Here is a 12,716-nt window from a genome sequence, read left to right as displayed (position 1 = left end):
CATCTCTGTTCCACTTCTCTTTCCTTTTTGAGTCCCCACTTGTCTTGGATGTCTTTGGTTGATGACTCCCTGGAGGCCTGAGACCTTGATTTATTTGATACGAGGAACTGGCAAAGGGGTGGGACACTGGTTGCAGGGACTCTGGGATGTGTAGAATTGTGCATATACCTGATATCCCCCACTGGCAGCTCCTGGGGCATCTGCAGCTTAGCAAGGGGCAAGCAAACCTGGTTGACAAATTACTGCCTTGCCCTGCTCCTTCCTAAACCTCCAACAATGCCTAGGCCTGGGGCTTCAGACCCCTGAGCATCTGTTCAAGTCAAAAAGCATCATTTCTAAAGAAGGTAGGAGAAAGTTAGAGAGATGGTGCTAAGAACAGTCAAAAATAGAGGTTATCTCTTGAAGCGGATCTTGATTCTTTTTTACTCTCCTAGTTCATCTCCATGCCATTTCAAAAATAAACTCCATGAAAGATGGAAAATAACCTAAATATCCATTAATAGAGCCAGATTAAGTATACTCTATATCTTAAGGAGGAAAATTATAGATCAGTGAAAAAAAATCACTTTTGTTTTGAATATTGTATCATGTCCACATAATACTTGTTAGAAATATAATGTTTGAAAAAAAACTATAAATAATTATGTTGTAGAGATCTCATGGTACATAAAAAGTTCTGCCTTCTAATATTTAACTCTGCATTTAAAAAGAAAAGCTGAACTGTTTTAGGTAAAACTAACTGTTCCTCTTGTAGTTAAGGATAAAATTTCCAGTGACAGCAAATAGATTCAAAAGCTATAACTCAAACAATTTAGACGGAAGAGAAGGTAATGTACTCTAGAAAACTGTGAGACGACTCAAAAAGTGGCTCAGGGGAAGACAGAGACACTAATGTGAAAGAGACATGGGAAGAGCTTGAATATATTATGTCATGAAATGCGAAAGTAGGAAAAAAGTCGAATTTCTACCTTAGTATGTTATTTTACACAGTATGTGATTTTAGAGATGTCATTGCGACCAAACCAATATAGTTTAAGTTAAAAATCATGTTTTAGAAGACCAATGACATGGGGAAAAGATCATGGCAGTGATAAATCAGTGTAAAAATCCTTGGTCTATAAAACTACCCAACTGTAAATACAAATACCCATGAAAGAAAATAAGTGTATATTGATCTGGAAGGGAAGTCACCACAAGGAATCAGTGGTTGTATTTGTATGTAAGATTACAGGTGACTTTAATTTTTTTCTTTATACATTTTTAGAGTTTCTGGACTTTACACAATGAATAGTCATTATGTTTACAACAAAAAAGAACCTTATTTTAAAAACAGTATGATAAAACATTTGCCTGTACCACCTCCTCCACTGTGTCCTGTGGATCCTCCTGAGTACACTAGTGTGGAGTACAAATGAAATAATAGCTAAATTTTACTGAGCGTGAATCATGTACCCGTCACTGGGCTAAACACTTTCCTATCACAGTGAATTATTTTATATAATCACCACCCTAGTCCTGTGAAGTTGACATGAGTACCCTGATTTCTTGGTGAGGAAGCTAAGGATCAGAGAGGTAGGGTTCTTTGTCTAAGTCAGACAGCTAGTGAGTAGGGGCGATCACACTGAAACCCAGGCTGACTGACTCTCAGCCCTGGTTCTTTGCTGTGCTGCCTCCCACCACTCCAGTATGTGCTGGCAGGATTTCAGAAGTTGTAGAGGGCCAGCCCATGGGAGAATTTGCAGACAAGTGCCCTGAGCATTTCTTCTCCGCCTTACATACTCTACAAGGAGCTGGAAATTTTGATTGAGTTAAGCAAGCTTCTTAACCTGGGACTGTCATGTTTGCATGAGTAAACAGATGGGGTGAACTTGTTGGAAAAACATGTTTTCACCCACTTCTTTAGGCAGAAAAACTTCTAAAGGAAAGGGGCAATTGAGTGTGCTGTTTTAAACAGAGTCTGTGAGGATGTGTATGGGGCTACTTAGCAAGGGAGAAATGTAGATTATGAGGACTGACCAGATCAGCGGTGGAGCAGCAAGGTAGGGAGCTCTTAGTGGTAGGGGCAGCAGAAAAGGGAAGAAAAAGGAGGCTAGGAGAGGGGCCAAAGTCCAGCTTTGTCCAGCAAAAGAAAGGGAATTAGCACTTACTGAGCATGTACTGTATTCTGGGTATTCACATTTGCTCTTTCATTCCATCCTTCCAACAACCCTATTTGGTAGAGGCCATTATCTCCACTTGCCAGTTGGAGAAGGGAAGCCACAGAGAGATGAATCTGTCCAAGGTTGAGTGGTTAAGTGGTTGAGGTAAAGCCAAGACTTGAACTCTGGTCTTCCTGCCTCTAACGTGTTGCCACTTGTATCAGCCAGTGTTCCAGTAGGAAATGCTCAAATGGAGTAACTGAGGAGAGTTTAACAAAAAGACTGCTTATGATGGTGTGGGCAGGTGATGATTTTCAAGACAAGGCACACTAAAATATGGCACCTTTGCATTTTGAACTGCCATGTGAAAGGTAGCCTCCCTGTACCAGGAGGAAGGAAGACATTCTTATCACTACAGATAGGGAGTTTGGTACTGAGAAATCTGTACAAACAAACTTTGTTAAATTAACCCATATCTTCCTAGTTACCTCTTCACTGTTGACTACCCCTAGCATTGACAAATTTACTGTTTCTTTGTCTAGAAGGTATAAAAGCTTCCTGCTCTGTTTACTTCTTCAGGTCTTCATTCTCTTGTGAAGGCTCCCATGTATACGTAAAAATTTAGCAACATTTGTATGCTTTTTCCTGTTAATCTGTCTTTGTCAATTTAATTTTCACACAGAGCAAGGGACCCTAAGAGGATCCTAGGGGACGTTTCTTTCTCCTACACAGGGTTCAGGGAAACTGACATACATGGTGCTGTAGCTCTGCACTAGGGATAACAGGGAGCTATTATTGCTCCTAAAGGTGAAAGGCTCTTGGTTGTAAGAAGGTGAGGCAGTTACCAGACCTGGAAATGGTAGAGCGACCTGCCAGGAGCTGTCATTGTTGGTAGAGGTACAGCCAGTCTGTGACCCTGCAGGTCTCCTGATGGTGACTTCTGTTGACTTAACCCAATTGGGCAGCCAGAGGGAAAGGGAACCCTAGATGCTGTACCTAGAAGCCAGCCACCTGGTGACTGAAACAGGATGGAAAAGGCTGGAGAGTGGATCTGGGGTGGGAGGACCAATGAAAAATATCTTGAACCCTTTCTAGGCAGCAGTAGTCTACCACGTTAATATTATTTCTTTAAAAGCCTCCTCCCCACTGTGTGCATCAAAGGACACTATCGGAGAGTGAAAAGGTAGCCCACAAAATGGGAGAAGACATTTGCAAATCATGTATTTGATAAGGGATTAATATCCAGAATATATAAAGAACTCCTGCGACTCAAAACCACCAACAACAAAAATGCAATTCAAAAATGGCAAAGGACTTGAATAGGCATTTCTCCAAAGAAGACATAGAAATGGTCAATAAACACATGAACAGATGCTCAACATCAGTAATTAGAGACTTGCAAATCAAAACCACAATGTGATATCACATCACACTCATTAGTATGTCTATTAACAAAACAAAAACAAAACCAACAGAAAATAACACATATTGATGAGAATGTGAAGAAATTGGAACCCTCATCCTGGTGGGAATGTAAATGTATGGAGCTGCTGTGGAAAATAATTTGGTGATTCCCCAAAATAAGAATTACTATATGATCCAGCAATTCCACTCCTAGGTATATACCCAAAAGAATTGAAAGCAGAGACTCAAACATATACTTGCACACTAATGTTTATATCAATATTATTCACAATAGCCAAAAAGTAGAAACAACCCACATGTCCATCAACAGAGAATAGATAAACGACATGGGATATATACATACAATGAAATATTATTCACCCATAAAAAGAAGGAAATTCTGACATACGCTACAACACATGTGCTAAGTGAAAACACTATGCTAATTGAAATAAGCCTGACATAAAAAGACAAATATTGTATAATTCTGCTTACATGAGATACCTAGAACAGACAAATTCATAGAGACAGTAAATAGAATAGAGATTTCCAGGGGCTGGGGGAAGAGAGAATGGGGAATTATTGTTTAATGGGTATAGGATTTCAGTTTGGGATGATGACAAAGTTCTGGAAATGGACAGTTGTGGTGTTGCACAACAGTGTGAATGTACTTAATGCCACTGAATTGTACACTTAAAAACAGTTTAAATGATTACACTTTATGTCATGTGTATTTTACCCTCCCTTCCCCCTCAGCACCTACCTGCCCGAACTAGAACCCACTCAAGAGGATGCAGTGTGACAGAACCCTTAGGTTTTCACCATGGGGTTTAATGACTCCCTGAACAACCTCGTTGTCCTCCCACTTTTTTTTTTTTAATCAGCAGGTAAACAAAATTACGTAGTGTGACTCAACATTTTTCTAAGCCTGGTGGCTTTTTTGATAATGCAATTTAGTGGACTGATGGCCCTAGGGGAGGGATGAATCCTAATTGTTTTTCCTTTTTTCTTTTTAGTAATGAAACTCCCCAGAATGGCTGCTGGCAGCCAGCTACCCCTGTTGCTGGGGGCTGGGAGATGAGTGGTCTGAGTGCCTGCCCAGGGGCAATTCAGGGCCTTAAGAGGTTCCCAAAGAAACTGCTGCTCTGAGGTTATTCAGCTTATGGGAAGACGCTGGTGAGAAAAGACAAGGATTTCTGGTAAGGTTTGGCCTGAATCCTGCAAGGAGAGATGGCCTGGGAATGGATTTTAACAGTTTCTGGTGGGTGACCAAGGGGATGAAAGGCGCGCTGGTTAATGAACCCAAAGTGGAATCCATGCATCCCTCGCTGTGGGGGTGGGAATGAGTGAGCCAGGGGAACCACCAGACCTTGTGAGCTGAGGAGGCCTTGAGGTCTTGCAGTCTGAGCAGAGACAGGGCTTCACCCTTAGAAGGGCTGCAAAATTGGCCTAATGCTCTGCTGTTGCCACCTTGAAATTCTTAATTTTTTTAACAAGAGGCTTTGCAGTTTTATCTTGCACTGGGACCTACAGATTGTGTAGCTGGTCCTGCCTGGCTTATAGGGCATCAGAAAGGAGGAACTTCACCTGAAGTCTTTGGGCCAAAAGGCCAGGTGGGAAGGGAGTGGGACTCCAACGTACATGTCCAATGACAGCAAGCACAAGAGAGCAAGTGCACTGCAGACTGGGGATGCCCGCTTCTCCATTGACCCTTTAATGAGAAAGCTCTCAAGGCAAACCCCAGACCTGGGTCGAGGAAGACTTGGGGTGGTGAGTCAGCTCCACTATCTGCTGTCGCGGTCTACTTTGTTTTCTCTTCGGCTTTGTCCTTGGGGCAAACCCTGGAACCTGTGCCCATTATTGGCTATCAGGGTTTTCATACGTTTTTTAAACTTCTTTTTTAGTATTGCTTCTGTCTTACCTCTGTCACTCAACTTGCGGCTCATTTTAGATTCTTTGTCTATTTGTTCGTGTTCCAGTCCTTCTGCTTCAGATACCGTGGGGCTGTGTGGTTTGCTGTTTTTCTCCTGAAGGGTGACAGTGCCCTGTTTGAGAGGGCATATTCCCCATGAGTGCTCGCTGCGTGTCTGGTATTGTGTACAGGAACGTGCCCATGGCCAGGCACTTGTCTGAGCCACCTCCCCAGAGGCTTTTCTTGCCTTGCTGCTGTTGTTTTTTGTTGTTGATTTTTGGAATCCCTGTTTCTCTCTGTAGTTTCTCCAGCCGGGATTTGGGAAAGGGAGCCAGCAGCCCTCCTGATCCGCCAACTTGGCAGGGACCGGCAGTCTCTTTCTGGCTCCTTTCCGTTTCTCGTGTAACCTCTCCAGGCTCCATTCTCCTCATTTGTAGATGGGTGAAACCTATTTTAAGTTGCTAGGTATGGGTATTTCTCCATTTCAAATGGTCCATTTCAGTTCATTTACAAAGGGCCAATCAATCAACTGTTACTGCCATTTTAATTACGGGATCCAGATAGCTGAGTCTTACATGGAGCATGTGAGGAAGGAATATGTCAGAGGGACGCAGTCATTTCTAAATTCTGACTGGCTGAGTTTTCTTGCCATCTGATTGGCCAAAATATCAGGTAGTTATGCAGAAAAATATTCTTAACTTTTTACAGAATGTATTTAAGGGTGAAATATCATGTTATCTAAAATTTACTTTAAAATACTTCAACATTAATTAAACAGGTTTAAAAATGAGAGTTGTTAGTTGATGGCATTACATTCCCAAGACCATATGTTGCAGTAATCATTCTTGTAGGGAAGTCACATTTCTATTTTATATTGCATATACTCTGCCTTATATTGTATAAAACCATGTTATTCTATGTAAATGCTATGGTCTGAACGTTTCTGTCCCCCTAAAATTCATATGTTGAAATCTCAAACCTCAAAATGATATGAGAAGGATGGGTTTGGGGAAGGTGGTTAGATCATGAGGATGAAACCCTCATGGATGGGATTAGTGTCCTTATTAGATGCTCCAGAAAAATCCCTGGCCCCTTCCAGTGTGTGAGGAAGGCACCAGCTATGAACCAAGAAGTGGGCTCTCACCAGAACGTGACCCTGCTGGCACCCCGATCTTGGATTTCTAGCTTCCAGAACTGTGAGAAATAAATTCCTGTTTAAGCCACCCAGTCTGTGCTATTTCGTTACAGCAACCTGAACAGACTAAGATGGTAAATATTTGGCAATATCTAATTTAACAAATTCTACAGAGGTAATGCTCATTTGACAGATGAGGAAACAGGCCTACTGAGCTTGTGACTTTCCTGAGGCCACATACAAGGTAAGATCTTAGTTCTTTTAGGCACAGATCCAGGGCTCTTTTCACCCAACCCCGTCCCACTCCACCAGCAATCAAGAGAAAGAACAGGTTGACCTGCTCCATTCAGCCATTTCACCTTTAAAGCTGCAAAGTCTCCTTTCATAGACTCAACTCTAGTGACTTTAGTAGAACATACATTGCAGAAGCTGATTCAGATGTTTCAAGTCAAACGTCTCACAAAGTGGTTGTAATTGAGAGGGTGTTTATAACCCAGGACGGTGGGTGGCTGTTTCTTTGTTTATTGTTTCCAGTCTTTTTAATATGCTATTTTACATGTGCTTGTTTAGATATACAAGTAATATAGGTTTACCAAAGAAAAATTTGAAAATACAGAAAATGCAAAAAACTAAAAATGAAAATTCCCATAACCCATCAAATGTGATGAACATTTTAGGGGTGTATTAGTCATCTAGTGCTGCTTAATAGATAACCCCAAAACTTAGTGGCTTAAACGAACAAAAGACATATGTTATCTAGCAGTTTTTATGGGTCAGGAATTCGAGAGAAGCTTAGTTGGCTTAGGATCTTTCATCAGATAGGAATCATAGGAATGAAGTTTCGCATGGGGCTGATTCCAAGGTGGCTTACTCACCAGGCTGTTGGCTGGAGGCCTTAGTTCCCCACCATATGGGCTCTCCACAGGACTGCTTGAGTGTCTTACAATATGGCAACTGGCTTCTGCCAAAACAAGTGATCCAAGAGAAACAGCAAAGAAGAAGCTGGTCTACCTTCTCTGACCTAGTCTTGGAAGTCACACACTGTTACACACTCTGTTAGAAGAAAATCACTAAGTCGAGTCCACACTCAGGGGGAGAAGGTTTAACTTCCAACTCTTGAAAGAAGGAGAATCAAAGAACTTGTGGACATATATTAAAAACACCAAAGGGGACCTCCAGTCGGATTTCTTTTTTTTAACCAAAATGGGATCTTATTATACATATGACTTTGTATCCTACCTTTTTTTTCTTTTCTTTTCTTTTTTCCCCCTTTTTGTTTTATAAGCTCAGATCTTCTGGATTCAAATTCAGCTCCTCCACTTAATAAAGCTATAATCTTGGGCAAGTTTCTTAACCTTTCTACCTCAGCTTCCTTACCTATAAAATAAGGGTAAAATTAAAATATACCTGATAAGGTATTTATGTGAATCACATGAGTTAATATATCTAAAGAACTTACATCATGTCTGCCACAGGATAAGCTGTATGTGTTAGCTCTTAACATGTCAGCAAGGATATTTTAAAAATATATTAATAGCTTCTGAATACATTATTACATGGATATTCTATACTTTAATTCCATTATTAGACACTTAGGTTATTTATAATTTTTTTATTACTGTGACATAATAGAAAAATCTATTTGGTGTCTGTCCCTGTTCCTGACACAGAGTGCCTAAATCCCTTGGAATTTCTTGGGTGATAGGAGCATCTTTTGTTCCAATGAGGAGATTCTTGGTGAGCTCCTGGAGAGCTTCAGGATGGGGACTGGTGACCAGAAAGACCAAGTTATGATTAGACGCTTTGAACTTTCAACCCCATTCCCCACCCTCTGGGCTGGGGAAAGGGGCTAGAGATTGAGTTAATAATCAATCATGCCTATGTGATGAATTCCCAGTCCCTAAACTACAGGATTTGGTGAGCTTCTGGGTTGGACACATCTACATGTTGAGAGGGTGGCACACCCCAGCTCCACAGGGACAGAAGCTTCTGGGCTGGGGACCCTTCGAGACCTCACCCTACGTACCTCTTCAAAGGCTAGTTATATGCATTCTTTATAACCTTACTTATAATAAACTGGTAAATGTAAGGAGATGTTTCTATAAGTTTTGTGAGCCTTTATAACAAATTATTGAACCTGAGGAGGGGTTTGTGGGAACCTTGATTTACAGCTGGTGGGTCAGAAGTTTGAGTGACAACCTAGGACTTGCAATTGGTGTCTAAAATGGGGACAGTCTATGGGACTGAGCCCTCAACCTGTGTGGTCTGTGCTAATTCTGGGAGTTAGTGTCAGCATTGAATTAAATTATAGGGCATGCTACAATTGATGTCTGGAGAACCGGAGAATTGGTTGATATGGGAAAACCCCATACACATTTGGAGTCAGAAGTGTTGTGAGTAGAGAAATAATTGTCTTTTAATTGCTAATGTTAGTAATGCTGTGGTAAACATCCTTGAAGCTAAATTTGTGAGTTGGGGATAGAACCCTTTGGAATACATACACAATTTTGGAGAAAAGGGTCCCTAACTTTCATCATATTCTCAAGGAGGCCCTAATCCAAAGGATGTTAAGAGCTGTTTGTCTAGATTATCATCCTCAGTCTTCTAGGTTCAGGTTTCGGAGAAGGGGATTGGAGATGTGGTCATTAAGGTCCGGGGCTCCGGTTCACACCAACCAAGCTCCCAGGGGAGTTTTGGAGGCACCTTAATTACATTAGCAGTGCATTCACATGTTGGATTTCTTGGTTTATTTCTAGAACAATCTGTAGGTGACTAATCTGACCACATCATCATTCCTGTTATGAGATCAAACACTTTTGTGGTCTCAGGATCTGTGGTTCTTTGGTCCCTTGTGTCTGGGCTGATTCTATTTGGGGGTTATGGCTCAGTTACTTTAGTATATATTCGGTATGTACTAAGTATTCTATAATATTTGTTGACTAAATACATGAATACACAAAAGTGTTATAAAAAATGGAACTGTGTACAAGGAAATGCAAAGAGGAAGTAGCCTGTGTTTGTCAGGCTTCGGAATGATGGAGTTTTTGTGATGTTGGGCTATAAGAAGCCCCAGAAAAGAACAGGGGTCCCAATATCCTGGTAGAAAAAGGATATGGTGGGAGAGGCTACAGGGAAGTGTTCTGAAGCATGGTTCCCAAATAGCAGGCTGAGTGTGAGGATAATGGACTGATGTCTCAGACATGCGTGGGGGTGCTGGGGGCAGGAAGCACCTGGCCTAAGGTGTGGGGCTGGCTCCTACATCCTTGGTACTCTTCCCACCCCTCGGGTTACTAGGGGTCTCATCCTACCCTGCAGTTGAGAACTTAGTGTTATACCAAGGGCAGCAGCCTGGTGATGCTTCAGAAGCTCACTTCCCACAGGTAGCAGCTTTTTCTCTGAGCCTTCACTGCAGCAGCTGCTCAGGAATTGTCAGTCGTCCAGGCCAGTGGCATCTGCATTGTGTGGGCAGCTCATCCACAGGGAGAACCCCCAGGCCCCACCTCTGAGAGTCTGACTTATCAGGCCTGATGTGGGGCTCAGGACTCTGCCTTTCCAGCGCTGGTGGCTCACAGACCACCATGTTCATTAGGGTCCACTGAGAAAGAGACACCAAGATGGACTGAACACAAAAGAGATCTATTGGGGAAATGCCTATGAAGGATAAAAGGGTGGGAGCCCAAGAAGGGGGTGAGTTTGAACTCCAGTGCAGGTCTAGTCCCTGTGAAGGAGAGAGATGGCAGTGAGAGGACTTAGGGTAACTGTGAAGTTTAGAGGGAACAGGTGCCACAAGACCACCCTCAAGTTTCAATAATTTGCTAGAAGGACTCACAGAACTCACTGAAAGCTATTATATTCTTGGTTACCATTTATTACTGGGAAAGGATACAGATTAAAATCAGCCAAGGGAACAAGCATACAGGATGGAGTCCAGGGAAGTACCAGACTTGGAGCTCCCACAGTCTTCTCCCCACAAAATCAGGATGTGTTACTTTCTTGGTATTGATGTGTGACAATATGCATGGAGTATTACAAACCAGGGAAACACACCTGAGCCCTGGTATTCAGAGCTTTTACTGGGGCTCTGATTGATTAATTGCCCATTTAGTCAATCTCAGTCACCAGGTTGACTGATTCTGCATGACCCCAAACACCACCCTAAGTCATTTTTGGTCCTTCTGGTGTGGCCAACCCCCACTGTAAGTCATACAGTTATTCTCTGACCAACCCAAGGCCTCAGGTAAATATAGATTATCTCCTGGGAGCCAAGGGCAAAGGCCAGACCACTTTGGGGGCAAGGTTAGATTCTTGGCCGTATAGATAGGAAGAGTCTGAGACAGTGGATCTGAGAAAGGTTCAAGCAGGTGGTTGGGGAGACCTTGAGCCACAGCTGCCTGTTGGTGGAGGCCTGGGCCCCCACCCTCAGGCTCAGCATTGGCTGGGAGCAGGCCTGGGGAGTGTGGTTTCAGTGCAGGTGTGGGAGTGGATCCTGGGGGCAGCAGCTGGGGCCTCCAGCCAAGCCTGCCCCTTGCAGCAGCAGAAATGCTGAGTGGTGCATTTTACAGCTGTCATCTTTAAGCCACCAAAGCTGGGAAGGGGTGGTGGAGGCGGGGCAGGGTGGTGCTGGCCTCCTGGCTTTCCTGCTGCAAAGCACTGCAAGGCTTCTGTGTCTGAGGTGACTGTACCTTCTCCTCTCCCACCCTAGTCTCCTGTCTCCTGCAAAGAGGAAAAGGGTTCGCGCAGGGCTGCCAACACTGCCCTGTCCATGTGGGCCAGGCTGGGACTGTGTGCTCCCCTCCTGCTGCTGTGCTGGGGTTGCTCAGGACGGTACACGGGTAAGAACCAAACAGGAACAAAAGAGTCTGGGATGTGGATGGCAGACTGGCTTCCCTCAGGGGTCTCTCCTGTGGCTCCTGCTCTGGCTGCAGCTCTCTTGGGATCCCAGGAGCTTTGCTTCTGCCTCACAGGGCGCACCCATGGGTCTGTGGCTCAGGGTCTCTGCACTGGCCAGAGTCACTGGCTGAGGGGAGCATGTGCTCAGGAGGCAGTGGGGGAGAAGCCACCTGGAGAGTGTCCACAGCCAGAGCCGCTCTCACAGACCCTTCAGGTCTTCTGCCGAGTTCCTCTGTGAACTCCTCCAGCTGCTTGGGCAAGAAACCAGGTGGGGGAAACTGAGATTATAGAGAAAGTGTGGTGCACAGACCAAGAATGCAAAACCAGGAAGGAGTGACTCAGAACCAAGTATCAGCACGGTGCGTGTTTGTTTTCTGCCTGGCGCAGCTGGGGTTTCCCCACTTCTGAAGCCCCGTTTCTACTTCCCCTTTGCTTTCACGTTGTCTTAGTGCTTTCCTCTCTGCTGGTCAGATCTCAGCCTTGGGGATGGTGCACTGTGCTTTTAATTGAAGAATGAGGATGAATCTTTGCACCTAAAAGAAGTCCAAGCTGGGGCCAAGCCCCCACCAACACAGCCTAAGGGTAAGGACGCAGGGCGTCTGCAGCCACACGTATGACAGAGCCTCACCCCTGGAATCTTATGACTCTGGGGACACGACACTAGACATGGAGGCTGGAGTCCTGGATCCTGTCACTGACTTTGCAGTTGACTGTTATTACTGTATTTTCCAGATTTTCAGACACCATCAATTGTAAGGTCCATCATCAATTTAATAACTACTTTTAGGGGGAGAAAAAGAAACATGGCCACATCAAATGTATACATCAGCTCAAACACCCATCCTCACTCCAGGGCTGTTAACATGTGAAAAACACAGTGCATCTTTAAAATGAAATTTAAAAAAAAAAGCAGACTTTATAAAAACTAACAAGAGGATAATTTTTCTAATTCTAGGATTGAGGTGCAAACCCAATACCCATATTTTGGGGTAATTGTATTAATTGGCTTTTTACCATGTGTCACTGCTATTTTATGACAGGAAGAGGACATGAGTTGACCTGATAAACACTCACTTGAAGGGGTGGTGTATTAGTAATATTTGTATTCAGCAAGCCATGCAGGGTTTAAATTGGTTACTAGATATTTGCATCTTCTAACTACACAGCCGAAATAAGAGAACCAAAGGATATTTCAGTTTTAGAATAATAATAGCTAATGTTTGCAGTATGCCTGTTA

The sequence above is a fragment of the Camelus bactrianus genome, chromosome 6 (genome assembly GCF_048773025.1).
Source record: "Camelus bactrianus isolate YW-2024 breed Bactrian camel chromosome 6, ASM4877302v1, whole genome shotgun sequence".
In the NCBI taxonomy this organism is placed as follows: Eukaryota; Metazoa; Chordata; class Mammalia; order Artiodactyla; family Camelidae; genus Camelus; species Camelus bactrianus.
This window is presented reverse-complemented; position numbering follows the sequence as displayed.